Source organism: Acomys minous, assembly GCF_964271855.1.
Source record: "Acomys minous genome assembly, chromosome: 1".
NCBI lineage: Eukaryota > Metazoa > Chordata > Mammalia > Rodentia > Muridae > Acomys > Acomys minous.
In genome coordinates this window covers 30,782,629-30,802,885 of record NC_140483.1, presented here as the reverse complement: position 1 = coordinate 30,802,885, position 20,257 = coordinate 30,782,629, and the positions used below count along the sequence as shown (strand labels likewise).

General features: G+C 42.0%; 1 protein-coding gene and 1 pseudogene across 6 annotated transcripts in view; one reads left to right on the top strand and one right to left on the bottom strand.

Moving 5' to 3' along the window:
• DNM3 (dynamin 3) overlaps window positions 1-20,257 on the bottom strand; it is a 469,385-nt gene that overhangs the window by 256,138 nt on the left and 192,990 nt on the right. The gene's annotated exons all lie outside the window — the stretch shown is intronic.
• On the top strand, window positions 8,633-9,500 carry LOC311596810 (large ribosomal subunit protein eL6-like; annotated as a pseudogene). The gene is made up of 3 exons: window positions 8,633-8,677; window positions 8,737-8,843; window positions 8,973-9,500. The product of its transcript is annotated as a large ribosomal subunit protein eL6-like (transcript).

The window sequence follows — 20,257 nt, the reverse complement described above, 5'->3', positions numbered from 1 at the left end:
AGAAGAAGAAGAAGAAGAAGAAGAAGAAGAAGAAGAAGAAGAAGAAGAAGAAGAAGAAGAAGAAGAAGAAGACGACAAGGAGGAGGAGGAGGAGGAAGAGGAAGAGGAAATAATCAGGGGACTGAAAAGGATGATTATAGTATGTCCCCTTGAAAAAAATGTTGCAAAAATTCAATGAATTAATCTATGAGAAAATGTCTGACACAGAATAGGTAGCCTTAAAGTAGTCACTGTTTGGCCAAGAGAAACCACAAAATAACACTGGTTATTCTTGTAACTTATTTTCTGATTTTTTTCCATATTAATAAGACCATTCTTGTTTAAAAAAATATTTTCCCACCTTTAATCATCAAACTGAGTAAGTACCCAAGCTCAGTAAATGGTAAACTATGCTGTAATTCAGGCACTATTTCAAACTGCTAATATTGTTCCTTTTGAAGAGCTATGAAGCTAATGGTTGAATTAAAACTTTAGAGAGAAATTCTAGGAGTTCAAGAACACAACCTCATTAATCATGGTAATAAAAGTAATAGTTCATTCCTTGTAAGGATTCACTATGAAATGTGGGTCACCTTTCTCAGCTTTTCACTGTCCCTGCAGTGTGTGTGGCTGCTCCTCCTAGTTCATCTTTGAATACCACGTGAAAGAGAGTGACTACTTTCATGGCATGCAAGATTCAGCTAGCAAGTGACAGGTGGAGACCAGGCTCTTCTTGAATTCCAAGTCTATGTTCAGGGACAAACTATGTCCCTGATGCATTTTTCTTTCCACACAATATGTTTCAGATACATTTTGCGCCCCCCTCCCCACTGGATTTAAAACTCACCATTAACATATACAAAAACTGAATATTTTTATAAGTTACATCTATCAGAAAACAGAAAGTCCATAGAGATCAAGGCCAGTGCCACTAGCGTAAGACAGTCACTCCAATTTAGAAGTCGGGAAACTAAAGAGAATGAAGGACCGAGACTTTACAGCTCCACTGCATTATTTGAAGGAAGCAGAACAGGTTAACATGGCAGCTCCAGGGTTGAAGCTTGCGGGTCCAAATCCAAGCTTTACCACATAGTAAAACGATCACCTGGGACAAGTCACCTATCTTCTCCAAGCCTCAGCAAAGTTGGTCACTGAGCCATCGCCACCCAGACCTTCTAGTTATTGTGATGTACATATACAGAAAACAAGTGGAAAAGGCACTTGGAGTAGGACTTGATGCAATAAGTCCTCAATACATACTAGCTAACTATCATTATCTGTCAAAGCAGAGATGACGCTGAGTGACTCTGTGCAGCCATCAGAAGAGTAAAGGGTAAACCGGGTGCCTCATACAAAGCAGCCATTTAATTAGCTGAGGTTATTGTTACGAGTGTGATTATTTGAAAATAAAATATTCTAGAGGATGATAGGTACACACAAAAGTATATGGGCATTTCCATGTAATGTAACCACGTAATAAGTAAAGGCACCCACCTCTGACATGACTGTCGTGAAAAGGAAAGTGGTAAGCTCATGTGGCTCTTTTCTCTCTAAATATTTATTGTGCTCACTGGATTTTGTGATTACATCTTCTCATTTCTTTACTTACTTACAGTTGGGTTTTCTGGGCTTCCATCTTCCGATGAAGATCAGAGTGCATTGGCTGAAAGCAGGCAAGCATTCTATAGATGGTCCTATGTCCCCAGGCCCAAGTTGATAAATAATTGATAATAATGGTTCTAAGCCAGGGATAATTTTGTTTGTAAATGCACAGTAGACACATTGTATTGCCATGCTGTCCAGGAACTCAAGGAGATAAATGAAAAGCTTGCCAACTTAAGATGACAATAATATGTTAGAGTCAATTATAATTCATTCTAATTGTTAATCAAGCAATAATTAGTGTCCATGTAATATTGTAATTTACTATATTCATAATTGACTGCATCTCAGAACTACATGAAATAAAAAACATGAAAATGGGAAACTTAAATAATGCCTATAGGCAATGGACTGTGAATAAGGATGATATTGGAGAGATGACTGTTTATTCCCTCCAGTCTCAAAAAGTAATGACTGGTTCAAAACTAATAAGATCTTAAGTAGACACTAGAGTTTCCTTGTGGATATGAAAATCATGGCCATTATTGAATAGATGTCTACATATCTAGCCATTTAGTTCCAGATATTAAAAGATTTGCTTCTTCAATGTAGTCAACCTTTATTAGACATTGACTAGAGAGGTTTTAGGCTAGACACAAAGAGTATAACAGTTAAGATGGCAACAGCTGTCTCTAACCTAACAAAGCCCATGGGTAACAGTAGGAGATGCACATTTACAACTAGACATACAAGAGTAGTGCAATAAAGACACATCGCTATGGTGACAAAGAATGTCCACTCAAGAGAGTGTAGAAAGCATGAAACGTGCTCCCCAAGATGAGCTATTTAAGTTGAAGGAAATGAAGAGATGCTATTTCAGGCAGAAATGAAAATGATGGTAGCCCAAACAAAAGGACAGACACAGAAAAAATTCCCAGGAAGAAAATCCCAGTGGGTCTCAGCCTTCCTAATGCTGCCACTTTTTCATACAGTTTCTCCTGTTGTGGTGACCACCCCCCCAACCATAAATTATTTTTGTTGCTACTTTGTAACTGTAATTTTGTTACTGTTATGAATCATAATGTAAATATCTGATATGCAAAATATCTGCTATGTGACTCCTGTGGGTCTCCACCTACAGTTGAGAACCACTGGCCTAGGCCATTGGCAAAGTTGCCTGAAGAGCAGTATTTTCAGAGCCCAGAACCTGGAGTGGCAGAGCAAAGGGAAGAGCAGGACGGGGGTGGGGGGTGGGGTGTGTGTGGGGGTGGAGGGGTGGTGATGGACATCAGAATTTGGACTTCATCCTAAATATGACGAGCTGTTTTAGAACAGTTGTAAGCAGAGAGGGCCATGTTCTCACTCACGCTCGCACTCAAACAGAATGAGGAAAGCACATCAACTATCTCCCTTGTTTGTAATATTAGCGACGCGTTTCAGTGGGGGGAGTGTTGGAGTTTCTGGTTAAAGTCTGTCTTTTCCTTACTTGTGGATTTTTAATTACCCATGTTCTTCCTGACCCCCATAATCATGGCTAATTGAAATCTGGCTCCAACTCAAGAGAATCCATGAGGAAACCTAATAAACTATGTAGTGGACGAAATTGTGATTTCTCCTGGAACCCGAAGCCCCTGTAAGTCACAGGCATTTTGATTTCTGTGGGAAATGGAGAGGTCCTGGCAAATATCAGTCATCCAGAGCAGCTATTTTGTTAATCCCCTAAACTAGTTGCAGATGTTGGCTCAAACAGCCAGAATTTTGCATCTGTAATTTTAAAATTGTCTCATATTTCTAAAACCTGACTCCACATGCACCGGAAATCACTGACATGAATTATGAAGCCCAGGAAGAGAAGAAGCATAGGAAACGCCAGAGGTGACAGGAGACAATACTCAGAGGGTGGCTGGGCTGTGTGCACAGGATGAGTGAGGGATGACACAGTTCCTTCCTCCAGGACATGGATCCTGGGACCAGACATCTGAAAATGAAAATGTGGATGTACCAAATAAGAGGAAATCATTTAGAGATGGCTGGGTTCTCAAAAACAAGTGCTCCTCCCCCTCCTCCCCTCCCCCACTTCCCAACAGGTCAGCAGGAAGGCCAGAGTGCTAGAAAAGAAAAAGGTTTCTGAAGGGAAGGGGAGGGGGGCACGGGGGGGGGGCGGGGTAATCACTAAGAACATAATTGCAGACTAAAAATTCCTTACCTTAATGAAGAAAGTCATTTTTAGTAGAATGGGGAAGGAAATAATAAAACATCCTATTACTAATCCAATGTTTTAGTTCTTTTCATTTAAAAAAAAAAACTCATTAAACACTCAGGTCTTAAAGAATGCATATTATCTTATAAACAAAGAATAATCAGAGGCCACTAGAGATAAATTAAATTGGGATGAGACGCTATTACTGTCTGTCTTGCTCGGGCTCATTCCTATTTGTATTTCTGTGCACCATTTCCAAGGCTGGGCTCCAGCCATCCAAGCAATCTAAGTGGCAGCAGGTCTAGTAACCCGCCCACGGGGGCCATCCATCACAGGCTCTGTGTAAATAACTTCACCAGAATGGAGGACAAAAGTTTCAGCCAATTACTTAGTAGGGAGGGAGTTTGGTGCCGGGCTTCAAGGAACCAAGATGTGATTATAAAACCAGGATGCTCATTTCCTGAAAGGGGAATGTTCATCCTGGAGAGGTTAGCTCACGGAATCCCACTGGGATGGAGAGGGGATCAAAGAAATGTCATGGTCATTTTGAGGTTGAGCTTTTCATTCCTCCACTTAACTGAGGCGCCACTTATTTATGTCTCGTTCCAAAGATTATCTATAAGTTATACGTCTATTCTAAACTTACATAATTTTTAAAAAATGCATACTACTAGGCAAATAAAACCACCTTGGTCTTTCCTGACTTAAATCTCAGAGCAGCATTAACCCTTAGGCGACTCAGTCCCCTCCAGGGAGGCCACGGTCTTACTGCACCACATGACTCCCTGAAAAGGATGCATGATTCTACAGAAACTATGAGGGGCCTGTTCACTGCAAATATTTGGGAGAAAGAGAGGAGAGGGTAGGGAGGTGATAGCACATAGAACTGTGTACTGATCTCCAGAGATATCATATGGGGGATCTATAAGCCACTGTTTTCAATCAGGGTGTTCATATTAGAAAATAAGATTTAAATTATTGCAACACTTTACACTAACTGATATTAATGTATTGGTATTTATGTACCTGGACAGAGATTCCTTTGAGCTGTGACATTCCAATGAGGCTAAGAATGGAGCCCATGAGGCTGAACAAGAGGTCCTCCCTTGCCTGACTATTATGGTTTTTGCATGAACCTCCTTTTCAATGAATGCATATTGCAGGATTCTCTAATTGAAATAAATTTAAGGACTGAACTAAATATGCCTCTTTTGATGCTCCAAAGTTAAACATTCTAATACAGGAAAGATGTCAATGGTGCTACTGTGCTAGATGTGAAAAATTTTAGGGAAAGAAAATACAGGTTAGATGTACCAAGATAGGAAAGATGTTTCCTTCAAGGCTGTCAAGTACAAAAAGCCAAAACACTAAGAATGTAATATTTATATAATTCCTGATTATTTCATGGTTCTTCTTGCTATAGGTAGTTTATTGTATACACATGTAATAATATAAATGTATATGTAAAAAATTAAAAAATAAAAACAAAGAAAAAGAAAATACAGTTTGCCCCAGTCATGGTGAATCTGGGGAAATACAGTTGGTGAGTTTGGCTTCAACATGGGAAGCAATGATCAAGAACGAAAACAAGAGTTCTACTGAAGACATAACTAAGTATGCCTCGGCTTTTGCAGACTTTCGCTTTCACTGTCATAATGAGCCAGGGGCCTCCTGCCCAAGAGACACTCTGGTATAGAACATGGATGTCACCACTAAGAAACATCCCAGGGCTCCTTTATAGTCAGCGATGCTTGACAGTTTGTCTTCTGCTAATCCCTTAAATTACTACACTGAAAGGACTGGGGTCCTCTAATAATTATGAAGTTGGCATTGCTGTGAAGGATTCTCAGCCCACGAACTGGTGGTGAGGCTCCCAGCCGGCCAACAGCTGAAAGCCTCCTGGCTTCTGGCTTCTCCCATCAGTGAAAAGCCTGAGAGCTGCAGTCTTCACCCAGCACTGGAGTAGTCTGCTCCTTCCTACCCAGCACAGCAACCAGCTGCCCTCTCATCTAGCAAACTACTCTCCAACAGTTCTTAGTTTCTGGGAATTTCTCTTTCCTGTAAGCATTTCAATACTCTCATATGTGCATTTTTTCCACGAATAATAATTTTATTTCAACAACAAACTATCCCTGTCTGAAATTGAAAAGAATGAATTCGATTTATAAGTGGTTGCTTTGCCCCAGGAGCCAGAGGTCTTATGCCAGAAAAATACAGATAGTTGGGGGAAATTAGTAGATGAAGTCACAGAGTTTGCTCAGGATGGGAGAACATGATCCTGTGAATGGAACTCAAGCATCACTGCTGACGGAGACTCTCAAGCCTGGGGAAATGGCCTTTATCATCATCATATTCGTTTTTAAATCAAATTCCAATGTCAAAACTAATACTAATAGGTTAAAAGCACTTTCATCAAAAATTTTTAAAAGTTAATAAAATCCATTACTGTTTTGTATTATGCTCAAAGAAATAACATATCAAAGTAAAAATAGAAGACACAGTATATAAAGAATTTTTTAAAAATAGAATTATGTGAAAAAATCTACTAGAGAATCCTGCGAATCCTACTAATGTAGAATGCCCTTATTTGATATTTTGTACACAGCAATAATTAGAAAACACAATTCAAAACATTCCATTAATAATTATTTTCATAAAAATGTGAGTGTGCCTATATTAAGGACAACTAGAAAATTTAATCAATAGAATAAGCAATTTTCTGATTGGGAGGAGGAACTGCATAAGAAAAAAAGAGGCTTTGTCATGGGCTAATGTATAGGCTTTGTCATGGGCTAACGCAGAGGTTTTAAAAACACCCAGCTGCAATTTAAATCATGTTCTAGTTGGAATATGACAAGATTTTAATCTTCTAAAAGAATGAACAATTTACAAAAGGAAAAAAGCACATCTGAAAACAAATGATAATGAAAGGAGGTGGCTACCAGATATTAAAATATTAGAGAGAGCTACATTAATTAAAAAACACATCACTTTACAAAACCCAACAGATAGAAGGACACAACAAATTCCCTAATAAAGATTCCAGATAAGAAGGTTCATCCTTTCAGAGTGAGTCCCCGCTCATTTGGCCACCTCCTCTGGGTGGGGAGGCCTGAGGGCACTCAAAGAAAGAATAAGCAGGCTGCCAAGATGAGACTTGGTAGCCTATGACCACATAGAGGGGGAAGAGGTCCCCTTTGGTCACAGATACAGGAGAGGGGAATAGGGTGAAAGTGGGAGGGAGGGGGAATGAGAGGATGCAAGTGATGGGATAACAATGGAGTTGTAATCTGACTAAATCAATAAAATTTTAAAAATAAAATAAAATAAATAAAACTAGTACATGTTTGTAAAAAAAGAAAAAACAGTTCATCCTTGACTGGGGCTGAGGACAGAGTTCTGCCACTTGTCTACTGCTGTAGGACCTAGGGTGATACTTTTCCAGGTGTCATTTACATGACTCATAAAACAACAACAAAATGATGCCACCTGCTGCAAGGGCTGCTGGCGAACTGTGTGTGTTAGCATAAGAAGCCGACTTCAGGCAGACAAAGTCTTTAAGAAGTAAGGACTGGAGCTCGGTGTGGCGACACAACCCTGTGGTCCCAGCACTCGAGAGGCTTTAGGCAAAAGGACCGGAGTCAGCCCAGCAGCAGCCTGAGCTGCCCAGTAAGTGACAAGCCAGTGTGTGTCCTGATCGTTATGCTATTGCAGATGAAATGATTAAATAGAGAAAAGTGTTGCGAACCAGTGGGGTTGCATAGGTCACTCGCACGATTACACATGTGCATTTACTCCCTTAGACTAAAACAACGCATGGCAATAGAAATTGAGTTCGGTACAACAACCATATTCTCTTCACGACAGCTTCTTAGAGACAGATTTGTTAATTATGTCCCTCGGGGCAAAGAGAAAACAGAGAAATGGTGCTGCTAACCGATACCTGTGGCTGGTGAAGGGCGGGGCCATATGCAGAAGCCTGGCAGATGGGCTGCAGAACCCATGCTCTCAACGTACACTTTGCTCCACTTTGTACCATGTGCCATGATGAACCCTACGTAGGTGGACCACAGAGCCATGCCGGAAATGACTTCACGAACTTGGGGGAAGGGAAGAATATGACCTAAATACACTTAAGGCTAAAAATTACTTTAAATAGTAAAAATAGCTTTTAAAATGCTATTAGCATATGGGTGAATAATTTACTGCTCTTGGGGTGGAGGCCTCCTTCCTAAAGATAGATGCTGCAGAAGAAATGAGAGGAGAAGAAGCAAAACAAAAATTGATCCCGAAGAAGGAGCAAGCGGCACTGAGGCACCTGGCACATCGGAAGTGTTGGGGAGCAAGGAACGGCTCAGTGACACCACAATGGAGTGGCTGGAAGGGACGGCTTCAGATGTTTTTTTATCATGAGGAAGCATAGGCATGGTTGGAATCAAGCATTTCAAAGTAGTATTTCTGAATGCTTTCAACACAAAGGACTGAGGCCTCTAAGAATGCATGTGTGCAAATTACCCAAATTTGATCATTACACACTGTGTACATGTGCTTGGATTTCATGTTGTGCTCAGATGTATGTTACTATGCAACAAACACAAATAGTATATATCCTCTATAAACTCTAAAAAGAACAGCAGACATCGCTATGACGTTTAAAAATTTACCAAAACATTATGAAAGTTAAAACATACAAGTAAATAAAATTGTTAAAAAGCATAACAAAAGAGCGATACAAAGGGTCAAAAATAGCACATAAAAAATTAAGTTATGAGCTCTTTCACATCTTCCAAGATGGCAGGTGAAAAGCTGAGAAGCCTGGCACAAAGGAGCCTGCCAAGAAGGCTGGCGGTGATGACGCTGCCGCTGGTGCCCCAGCCACTAGTGCACCCAAAAAGGGTGACCCTAAGGTTTAAATAAAAACAAGAATGGGAAGCCCCCATTGGACCTGAAACCCTGTCTTGGTCAGAGAAATTAACAGGTACCCCCTGTCAGCTATGTATTCCAGAAAGGCCTTGGACAAAAGGAAATACTCAGCTACAAAGTCCAAGGTTGAAAAAAAGGAGTAAATGGAAGAAAGAGGAGGAGAAGAAAGAAAGAAAGAAAGAAAGAAAGAAAGAAAGAAAGAGGAGAGGAAAGGAGGGAGGGAGAGAGAGAGAGAGAGAGAGAGAGAGAGAGAGAGAGAGAGAGAGAGAGAGAATATGAATCAGTTGGTGGTGACAAAAAAAAATAGTGATACTTGGGCAGTGAAGCTTGGAAAACTGCCAAGGTATTACCCTACTGAAGATGTGCTTCAGCAGCTGCCGAGCCTTGGCAAAATCCCTTCCGTCAGCATGTGAGAAAGCTGTGTGCCAGCATCTCACCTGAGACAGTCCTGATCATCCTCACTGGGTGCCACCGGGACAAGAGAGTGGTTTTCCTGAAGCAGCTAGGCAGTGACTTGCTCTTTGTGACTGGACCTCCTGCCCTCAACAGAGTTCCTCTGTGCAGAACACACCAGAAGCTGATCATTGCCACCTCTACAAAAGTTGATGTCTGCAAGGCTAAAATCCCAAACACCTGACTGACACGTCAAGAAGAAGCACAAGCCAGTAACCAGGAGGGCGAGATCTTTAACATGGAGGAGAAATACAAGATTGTAGAGCAGCCAGAAAACTATGGATTTTGCCAAAGATCGAAGCTGTCCTTCAGCTGCAGGGCTAACTGCGGTCTCAGTTCTTGACTAATGGGATATGTCCTCGCACACAGGTGTTCTAAATTGCTAACAACCTAATTAAACAGCTTCATACATTAAAAAAAAATAAGTTATGAAGCAAAAATTTTAAAAAGTTTCAGGGAACATAAGGAAAGGCAAGAAAGGTTTGTTCAGAAAACACTACGCATTGTCAGTAAACATGCACTTCTTCTCATCAGCTTCAGAGGACAGAAGCATGTGACCCACCCCAACCTTCAAAAAAAAAGCCAGGTTTTCCATACATGTAAGGGGAAATCCAGAAAACCACTCTGGGAGGTTAAAAAAAAACAAAAAACATAAGCAAGATAAAGTATATATTTCTTAAATTGTCTAAGCAAAATTAGTACCTTTTGTTTTACAGTTTAGTTAAAGAGGGCAGAAAATGCTTTTTCTCTTTATAACACATGAAAAATATCCAAAAATTCAAAGAGGTTAAAAGTCAATGTGAAAATAATACACAGTGCCCTTCAGAAAGACAAAGGGCACACCAGACATTTCAAAAGCTAGAAAATCGAAGAGCCGCTGCTCCATAACCGGCAACAAGTGAAACACAAGTCAAAATAGAAATGTGTTATTCTTCCCCTGATACTATCAAAACTTACATAAAGGATGCTTATTCATAACTGGGAGTTCGATGCTTGTATGTGCATCGTTGTTGCCCTAGTGATTCATAAGGACGTTTTGGAAGAATCACAACCATGCAACAGTGCCCAAGCCTACTTCCTGGTAATGAGGCTTGGAATATAACTGTCCAACCACAAGACACCGCAGTGAACACTGGGAAGACCGGGGAGTGGACACAGACATTCCTGATGGGTGGAGTCAGAAGCAGAAAGGAGTGAGTGGTGTAGGGTGATCAGGGCCTTGGCTGTTCTGGACCAATCAGAAAGAGGTAAGCAGCAGGCAGCCTTTGGTGGAGTGTGGGGCAGCGATTTCAGGAGATTCTCCACCATGCAGGTGGCTGAGCTGGCCAAAAGCAGATGCTTCTCCGAGATCTGGAGTCAAGGTTAAGCAAGCAGTCGTTAAAAAACGACCTGCTACCCTGATATGATCCCAGTGTTCATAAACACTAAGTCATAAACGGGGAGATCTTAAGAAGCCACTTGATGCGGAGGAATGTTTGGGTCTAAAAGGAGAAAAAGATTGCAGTTAATAAAATGGCTTCTTTAGTGGGAGATGCTAAAAATACATTTTAGATGTTATATAAGTCCCAGGAAAGGCTTGAGCCATTCAGGCATCTACCTCACTAGGAATCCAACACATCTCACTTGTAGATTAAAAAACCAAAAAACCAAGAGGCCACAAGATGAAGGCAGGGAAGGAAAGACAAGGAAGAATGAGTGGAAACAGACACAGCTGCAGCTGGCAGGGGACATGCTTGCCTTAGCCCACTGCCCTTTGCTCAGGTGAAGCTGGACCAGACCTCAACTGCCCAAAGAGAAACTGCAGCTCCAGTAGGCTGGATCGTGTTTGCTAAGTTTTCAAGATAACTTGAATAGATAGGATTCTCTTACTTGTGACCTGTAAGTCCTCGATTAAGGCATAAATTGGCTCTAAAAGTATTGTAAACATATTTTTGTCTCTTCTGGAGAAAAAGCTATTGGTATACAGCAAGTCACAGTCCACATAAAATTCTAAGTTTAGAGGATATAGAACCCCACAGTGAGCCATCCTGATACAGGTCTCATGGTCTCCCTTCTCTATACTTAGTAAATCAATTATTTTTCTTATCTTACAAGGTATCAACTAGTCCCTTTGGAATAATTTATAGAGTTTAGGGATAAAAGGAACTCAAATGGCTTTTGCTTTCTCGATGTCGACTAGATGGACATATATCCATTGCTATAAGAAAATTATTAGAAATAAAACTAAGAGCAATTGAATACAGTGATGATTTGCAGTAACTGAGACTGTGGCATGGAATTCTTGTTGCAATTTATAAACTAGTGGAAGCAATGGAAGGCAGTGGTTAATAGAAGGCCCACAATCACATGTTCTCCCATGTCCGTTGCTGCTCTACTCACAACCACTGGGGAATGGAAACAGCCTAGATGCCCACTAACTGATGAACACATGATGAAAAGGTGGCACATTTGCACAATGGAATAACAGCCAGCTTTAAGAAAAATGAAACTGTGAAATTTGCAGGTGAATGGATGAAGCGAGAGACAATCATCCTGAATAAGGTTACCCGGACTGAGAAAGAAAAATATGGTGTGTTCTCTCTCACGTGTGGATGTTAACTTTTCAGCTTTAAATGTGTATGTTTGATTGGGAATACTCACAAAGGTTAGGAAACTAATAAGCAGCCATGCGGGAAGAGAGGGAAGGACAGTGGAACAGAAAGGACGGAATGGGGTGGGGACGGGAGGGCAGGACAAATGAGGGAATATAGGGAGAGGTAACTAATACTAAAGGCCCTTTTCAAATAGCCATATGTAAGCCTACTACTGCATAAGTGGCCTAAATATATACACATACACTTAGATAAAAAGATTAAATGGACTCACCCTATAACAGGAGATCAGTACCCCCAACAATACATGCCATGCTAGCAAATAACCCCAAGGCCAGAAATGGGTTACCTCATTTTGAGTTTCTGCTTGCCAATGGCTCCCGTAAACTCCCCCAAACATTATTGCCAGTGTTCTCGGTTATCCTCCAGAATTTCATGGTAAGACCCTGTTGCCGAGCACCATATACTTGGGTCATAGAATGTGGAAAAATCAAGGGAGTGCTGACCTAGAGGCTTCACCCCTCTATTGGCTAGCTTTGATGGTGGTGTTGTGCACACCACCAGAAAAGAAAAGGTAATAATCAATTTCACCCATCTGTGAACCCTGTGAGCAACTATAATGACTGGCCTGACAAAGTATGTCCACTAGGACAATAGTGACATAAATGTAAGTGAGTAACCAATCGCCCTCTGAATGGCTGTAAAGTAAATCCCATGAGATGGAACCTATACTTGACACTGTTAATGGGACCAATAAAACATAGCTAGATAGATCATGGGCCCTAGGGGAGAACCTACCAAGATTACTCTGCTAATAATTATATTATACCCATAGACCAATGAATGCATCTCTCAAGCACTATCAGAAATCCTTCTTTTTGTAGTAGTTGGCAGCTAACACAAAGAACAGCTGGTCACCATGCGGAGAATAGGGAACTGGAGCGTCTTAAGTGGGACATCCCTAGCACATTCCTTACACCAAGGCTCAGAGAGCTTTATGGTAGTGGGGCCAGAAAGACTATAGGAGCCAGAGGTAGTAGGTGACTTCAAGGACTATTTTCTGGAAATAACATGTCATTTGTACACAGGAACTCACAGTGATTGTGACAGCATGTGCAAGACCTGCACAAACTCAAACTAGACAAAATCCCAGCATGGAGGGGAAGAAGAGGTTGGGCATCAAGGGCCTCCATCAGCTGTGGAGCCATGACCATTTGATAACTACTGTGAGATACAGTATCAGCTTTCTTGAATGCTGTGACTCCTAGTGGGCAGACAACACTCACTCAGCGCAGGCCCTACTCCCAAGAACAGTTAGGCAATCCGAATTGGACTCAATGGGTTTAAAAAAAAAAAAAAAACAATGTTAGGTGGGTGGGAAAGTGGGGTAGATCTGGGAGGAGTTGGGAAAGGGGCAAATATGATCTCAATGTATTGTATAAAATCCTCAAAATATTAATTAAGGTGCTATTTGAGAAACAGTGATATTTTCTTTCCTGTCTTCATTTCTCGGTTAAGATAGGTTCATCTTACTTCTATCCCATTAATAAACTCTGTATGTTCTTTCGTGTAAATTCTTAGAGATAAAAATTAAGCAAAAAAAATTTTTTTCCAAGAATAAGCCTACAATCAAATAACCTGGATTTGAATCCTGGAAATATCATTGATAATCTGTATGAGCCGGCATGTCCCTGCCTCAGCTTCCTTACTGGTACTACCAAAGTAGGAGGTGGCCTAGCTCGGGGAAGGGGGTTAACAGGCTAATTCTCTCTCTGTCTCTCTCTCTCTCTGTCTCTCTGTCTCTCTCTCTCTCTGTGTCTCTCTCTGTGTCTCTCTCTCTCTCTCTGTCTCTCTCTCTGTCTCTCTTTCTGTCTCTCTCTCTGTCTCTCTCTCTGTCTCTGTCTCTCTCTCTGTCTCTGTCTCTTTCTGTCTTTCTGTCTCTCTGTCTCTCTGTCTCTCTCTCTCTCTCTCTCTCTCTCTCTGTCTCTCTGTCTCTCTCTCTCTCTCTCTCTCTCTCTCTCTCTCTCTTACACACACACACACACACACATACACAGACACACACACACTGAAATATATATATATATATATATCACTATATACACATATATATTTCATCACTCCTAGGCATACTTCCTACTATCATTTCATTTAATATTTACAAAAACCTAGAAAGCAGCTACTGCTGTTATTCATCTCAGATTAGATCCTTAAGAACAGCAGGTTTAAACAATGTGCTCCTGCTTACACACTGGCTCACCATTTTCATAACTGAAGAGTATAACAGAATATGTTGCTACCCAATAGTAAATTATTTTAAAGGTAATGGAAAGTAGGAAGTAGCATTATGACAACGAGCGGGAAAAAATCATTAGTCAGTCAGCTAGCCACGGAGTCTTAATAAGGAGGAATTAACGAGTTAGGGCTCTAAGAAGGTAGCATGTGCAAGTGTCTCCTGCTCTAGACAGAAAGGCCCAGATGACAAACACTCAGCAAACCCTACCATTGTCTGAGGCACCTCCTGGGGTGGCTGAGGAGGCACCTCCTGGGGTGGCTGAGGAGGCATCTCCTGGGGCGGCTAAGCTCTCTTCTTTGGACAGCAGCTCTGAGCTTCAGCAGAAAGGGCCCAGGCCCTGTGGTCAGGTGAGGGACCAGCCCTGTCCTCAGGTGTCCAGGCCTGGGCCAGTACATGTGACCTGTTGTCTAGCCACAGTGGTTGGCTGTACAATGGCACAGGACCCAGAAGTTCAATCAGAGTCCTTTATTCCTGCTGGATTCAAGCTAGGTAGGGCGTTCCCTGAGTAATGACAGCAGCCATATTCAGGGCTCTAGAGAAGATCGAAATAGCAAAGAACAGAGCCGAAAATATAGAAGGAGCCAGTGTGGGCCAGAAATTAAACAATCCACAATTCTACTGCCCCTGTATCTCAATTACATACGTTAATAAAATCATTTTCCAGTCTTTTAAATTGAGTTTTCTGATATTTATAGCTTAAAGAATCCAAACTGGTATAAATACTGGTACCAGGAAACCAGCTATGGGTCAGGTTAAAGGGGGTTAAAATGCGGAGGTGGCTACAAGGAGGACCCCATCTTCAGATAGGGAGCTGGCAATATTGTAACCTAATTCTAAAATAACTAAATTAAACCCTGGCTATACTTCCCTCAAGCTGTGCACCGCAGCAGCAGGAGAAGCAGGGAGCTCTGGCCCCAAAACTAATGGGAATGATTTTTTTTTTTTAAACATAAGGAAGATTCTACAAAAACAATGCTAGTTGAATTTTCAAAAAACAAAAACAAAAAAAAAAACTAAAAAGAAAAAGAATTCTGTTTGGAAAGAAAAAAAAAACCTATGGTGCTTGGAGACAACAGCACCAAAGACTGATAAACCATTTACCTGAATATTAACAACACAGGTTTGGGAAAGGCAACAGGTTTCTCAGTCCAATCTGAAGTTGGAGCAGTGGGGAGCACACTGCTGAGAAAAGCTTAAGCAATAGCTGGAGCCTCTGAGGCACCACGTGTGGCCCACACCAGCACCTGCTCTTCTCCTGCCACAGTAGAGGATGTCTTCATATTCAGTTGCTGGTGTGGGGCCAATAGACACATCAGGGGCTTTTCTGTCCTACGCTGTGGAGGCCAATGTGTGAATTATTAGTCATTTAAATGTCGAGCATTCCTCTCTTCCTTTAACACATTAAAGTCTAGAAAATCCCACCCCCATCTCTCTTTAGCTGCTCCCCCCAACATCTTAAGACAAGAAAGGTTCCATGCCTCTCTCTAGCAGTCCCAGTGCTCCCCCTCCCTAGCAGTCCCAGTGCTCCCCCTCCTAGCAGTAACAGAGCTCCCTCTCCCTAGCAGTCCCAGTGCTCCGCCTCCCTAGCAGTCCCAGTGCTCCCCCTCCCTAGCAGTCCCAGTGCTCCCCCTCCTAGCAGTAACAGAGGTCCCTCTCCCTAGCAGTCCCAGTGCTCCCCCTCCCTAGCAGTCCCAGTGCTCCGCCTCCCTAGTAGTCCCAGTACTACTCTTCCCTAGCAGTCCCAATGCTCCCCCTCCCTAGCAGTCCCAGTGCTCCCTCTCCCTAGCATTGTGAGTGCTCCCTTTCCTAGCAGTCTCAATGCTCCCCTCCCTAGCAGTCCCAGTGCTCCTTCTTCTAGCAGCCTCAATGCTCCCCCTCCACAGCAGCCTTAGTGCTCCCCCTCCACTGTCTTTATTCAGATAGCAACCTCAGATTTCCAATTTGCACTCAAAGACATCATCCATTCACCACTTTCAATCTCACAGCTGATTGCTGCTTCCCCTGACTCCTACGGCATATTTTCTCTGATTTTAGTGAAACACCCAGTGTTCTCGCTAATTGATTTCAATTTTGATTTTGTCATCACTTTTTTTTTCATCTATTTTATTTAGGTTCTTATACCTCTACCTCCCTCCCAAGACCCCCAATACTAGGTAGGAGAGAAAGAAGGTTAGAAGGGAAAGGGGTGTGGCCTCTGTAGACTTAGTTCTTTGGGAGCAATTCTAATCTTTTTTTTTCCTCCTTTATTAATTTATTCTTGTTACATCTCAATGGTTATCCCATCCCTTGTATCCTCCCATTCTTCCCTCCCTCCCAATTTCCCCTTATTCCCCTCCCCTATGACTGTTCCTGAGGGGGATTACCTCCCCCTCTATATGATCATAGAGTATCAAGTCTCTTCTTGGTAACCTGCTGTCCTTCCTCTGATTGCCACCAGGTCTCCCCATCCAGGGGACATGGTCAAAGGTGAGGCACCAGAGTATGTGAGAAAGTAATATCCCACTCTCCACTCTACTGTGGAGAGTGTTCTGTCCATTGGCTAGATCTGGGTAGGGGCTTAAGGTTTACCGCCTGTATTGTCCTTGGCTGGTGCCTTAGTTTGAGCGGGACCCCTGTGCCCAAATCTGCCTATCATAATGTTCTACTTGTAGGCTTCTAGGACCCTCTGGATCCTTCTACTTTGCCTTTCTCCCATGATTCTCTCATCTAGAGTCCCACTAGAATGTTCTCTCCTCTGTCGCAGTTTCCTGGTAAGTGAAGGCTTTCATGGGACATGCCCGTTGGGCTAATATGCAGATATGAGTGAGTATATACCATTTGAGTCTTTCTGCTTCTGGGTTAACTCACTCATTATGATCATTTCTAGCTCAATCCATTTATCCACAAATTTCGGGAATTCCTTGTTTTTAATAGCTGAATAGTATTCCATAGTGTATATGTACCACAGTTTCTTTATCCATTCTTCTATTGAGGGACACTTAGGCTGTTTCCATGTTCTGGCTATTATGAATAAGGCTGCTATGAACATGGTTGAGCAAATTTTCTTGCTGTGTGCTGGAGCATCTTCTGGGTATATTCCAAGAGTGGAATAGCTGGGTCTTGAGGAAGCCCTATTCCCATTTTTCTGAGATAGCACCAGATAGATTTCCAAAGTGGTTGTACTAGTTTGCATTCCCACCAGCAACAAAGGAGTGTTCCTCTCTCCCCACATCCTCGCCAGCATGTGGTGTCGCTTGAATTTTTGATCTTAGCCATCCTGATGGGTGTAAGATGGAATCTCAGCGTTGTTTTGATTTGCATTTCCCTGATGATTAAGGAGGTTGAGCATTTCTTTAAGTGTTTCTCAGCCATTTGATATTCCTCTGTTGAGAATTCTCTGTTTAGTTCCATGCCCCATTTCTCGATTGGGTTATTTGGTTTGGTGGTATTTAATTTCTTGAGTTCTTTATATATTTTGGATATTAGACCTTTGTCAGATGTGGGGTTGGTGAAGATCTTTTCCCAGTCTGTAGGCTATTGCTTTGTTCTCTTTACCATGTCACCTGCCTTACAGAAGCTTCTCAGCCTCATGAGGTCCCATTTATTAATTGTTGTGATTTTGTCATCACTTTTTGTTCTTTTTCTTCAACACAAACTCAGATATACCTTCCTGTTTCCCTTATCATTTGGTGAACCTGAACGACAATGCCCTGGTCATCAGGATGTGAAGCGACGTGTCGTTAAAACTTCCTTCACTCAGACTTCTATTTCTTTCCCATTTTGGGGGGAGATACGAGGGTATTCTCACATCTGGCCATGTTATTACTCCAATATGAAATGTCCCTTGGATATTTCTAGGATCTAGGCCTGGTTGCCAGGTGATGGATTTGGAGAAAAACACTGGGACATGAGAGTTCTGACTTAGTTGCTAGATTAATACACAACAATGGATTCATAATTTGATGATGTTAATAGGTCGCTGTGTGCCCTTGATGCCCTCAGAAAGGTGCATCTTCTGTCTGACCCTTCCTTGGTCTCAGCTTCCTGGCTGCCACGAGGTGAACAGCTCAGCTTCACAATGCCTTCTCCTCCACAAAGTTCCAGCTGAGGACAGTGAAAAAGAGTGGAGCCCACAGCATATGGACTGAAACCAGGGTTCAAAGGAATACTCACTTCTGTCAGTTGTCTCTCAAGCACCTTGTGAAGATGACAAGTCTCCATCGTAAGAGTGGGACGGCCATCTTCCTAACTTCTTAGGGCGGTCACAGCACACTGAATTAGGTTTTCATTGAAGGAGCTGCTAAGATTCGGCTGGAGCCTGTTTGCTACTTGGTTAATGTCTCCTGCTTTAGACATAATCCAAGACCCATACACACACACACACACACACACACACACACACACATACATACACACACACATACATACACACACACATACATAAATACAAACATATATACATGCATATATATATATATACATGCATATATATATATATATATCTGCAATTTTATCTTCCATGCTGTCTCTGGAAAAAAAATCTCATCTAACAACTCAGTTTTCCGTATCTACAGCTTTATGTCAGCTTTCAACTAGAGACTAGAGACTCAGTCTGGAAGACCAATAGGGCTGTGGCTATCGCTAGGTCTCAAGTGAGACCATGCACTACCTGACCACCTGACACCTAAGCTTCCTGAGATGCCCTGTTTAGGGGACCATCCACTACCATTGACTCTTCTTCCCTGGAACGTTCTCTTCCTTTGTCTTCCATTCTGCTCCTTTCCAGCGTGTCCAACCTCCCTTACCACCTCTTGGTCTTCTTTTCAATTTCTCATGTGTTCTAGTCCTTTCGCAATCTTCCTTTGGACCCTATATTTCTTCCTATGTTATCTCCCTTAGGAGTTATCTCATCTCTCCCGTGACTTTGATAACGACCTTATATACTGACACCTCTAAAACATATCTCTTCATTCTACATGACTCCCAAACCCACGTCTTCAATAGGCACAGACAACTTCCACCTTCTTTTCCACCCACTCGCACGTGTTCCTCTTCCTCTATTCCTTCATCAGTCAATCCCCTTCACCGTAAGCCTGGGTGGGCCTCTCACTCCTCCAATAACTATTCATAATCACTCCTAAAAATGGCTTGAGTCTTTTCCGTCTTCTGTATCACTCCTGATACCAACATTTGCATTTTAATACAAGTTACTTAGAGGCACCACAAGCCCTGGATCTGTACTTGGTCTCTTCCAAATCATTCTGTAGACTTCCCTGATACAAAAATCAGTTAGTATCCCTTTCCTACTGGAAATTCATCAATGGCTCTCCCGCAGCTTTGAAGAAGGTCTCTGTCTCTTCTGAACTCAAGGCATATCCATCCAATTTCCCACTGGACGTGCTCACACTGGCTTCCCAGGTTGTGAATCTAGGCTCACCCTCAACAGATCTGCCATGCTTTGAGTCTGAATCAAAACTTAACCTTCTATGTCTGTTCTATGCCCAAATCAAAAGTCTATGAGCAATGGAACTTTGAACCCTCTTCCTGGCCTTCTCAGAGCTTTTGAAAGTCTTCCTATTTAATCAAATTCTTGAATTTGTCAGCATTTCTACTAACTCAGAAATATCCATAATATCTTTTTTTATTTATTTTTATTTTTTATATTATCCATAATTTCTTACCGAGAACATCTAACTAGCCTCCTCTTTCCATCTTGCCTCCCCTCCAAAGCCTTCTGTAAGCAGCAGGATGTTAAAAGCAGCAGTAAAAGGTTCGTGTGGTTGTGCTTAAAAACTCAGTGTCTGCTCTCAGCAAAGAGAAATAGCTTTGATGGAACGTTGATCCTCATAACAGTAGACAGAACATCATAAAGAAAACTTGAACAATAAAATGAGACGGTGTAAGGGGCTGAGTGGGGGGAGGGTAATCAGACACACAGGGCAGGGCCGGAAGCGAGATTTCAGCAAGAATTGTGGGAGCAGAAGTATCTGGAATTGGTACAGGACACGCGCTGCTTACTCGGCAACATCCCGCATTGGAGCACAGGTTGTGGCAAGTTTAGGTTTTAAATAAGTGTTTGGCGAGTGTAGAGACAGCTGAAGCTTTCACTTAAATTGTAAACAACCCAAATTTGTGTAAATTGCGTTATTATAATCTAATGAGTTACACATTGGCATCTATTCTAGGGACTGCTAAAACTCCAAGGCAGTTAAAATGAGCGGGGTAGGGTCCTGA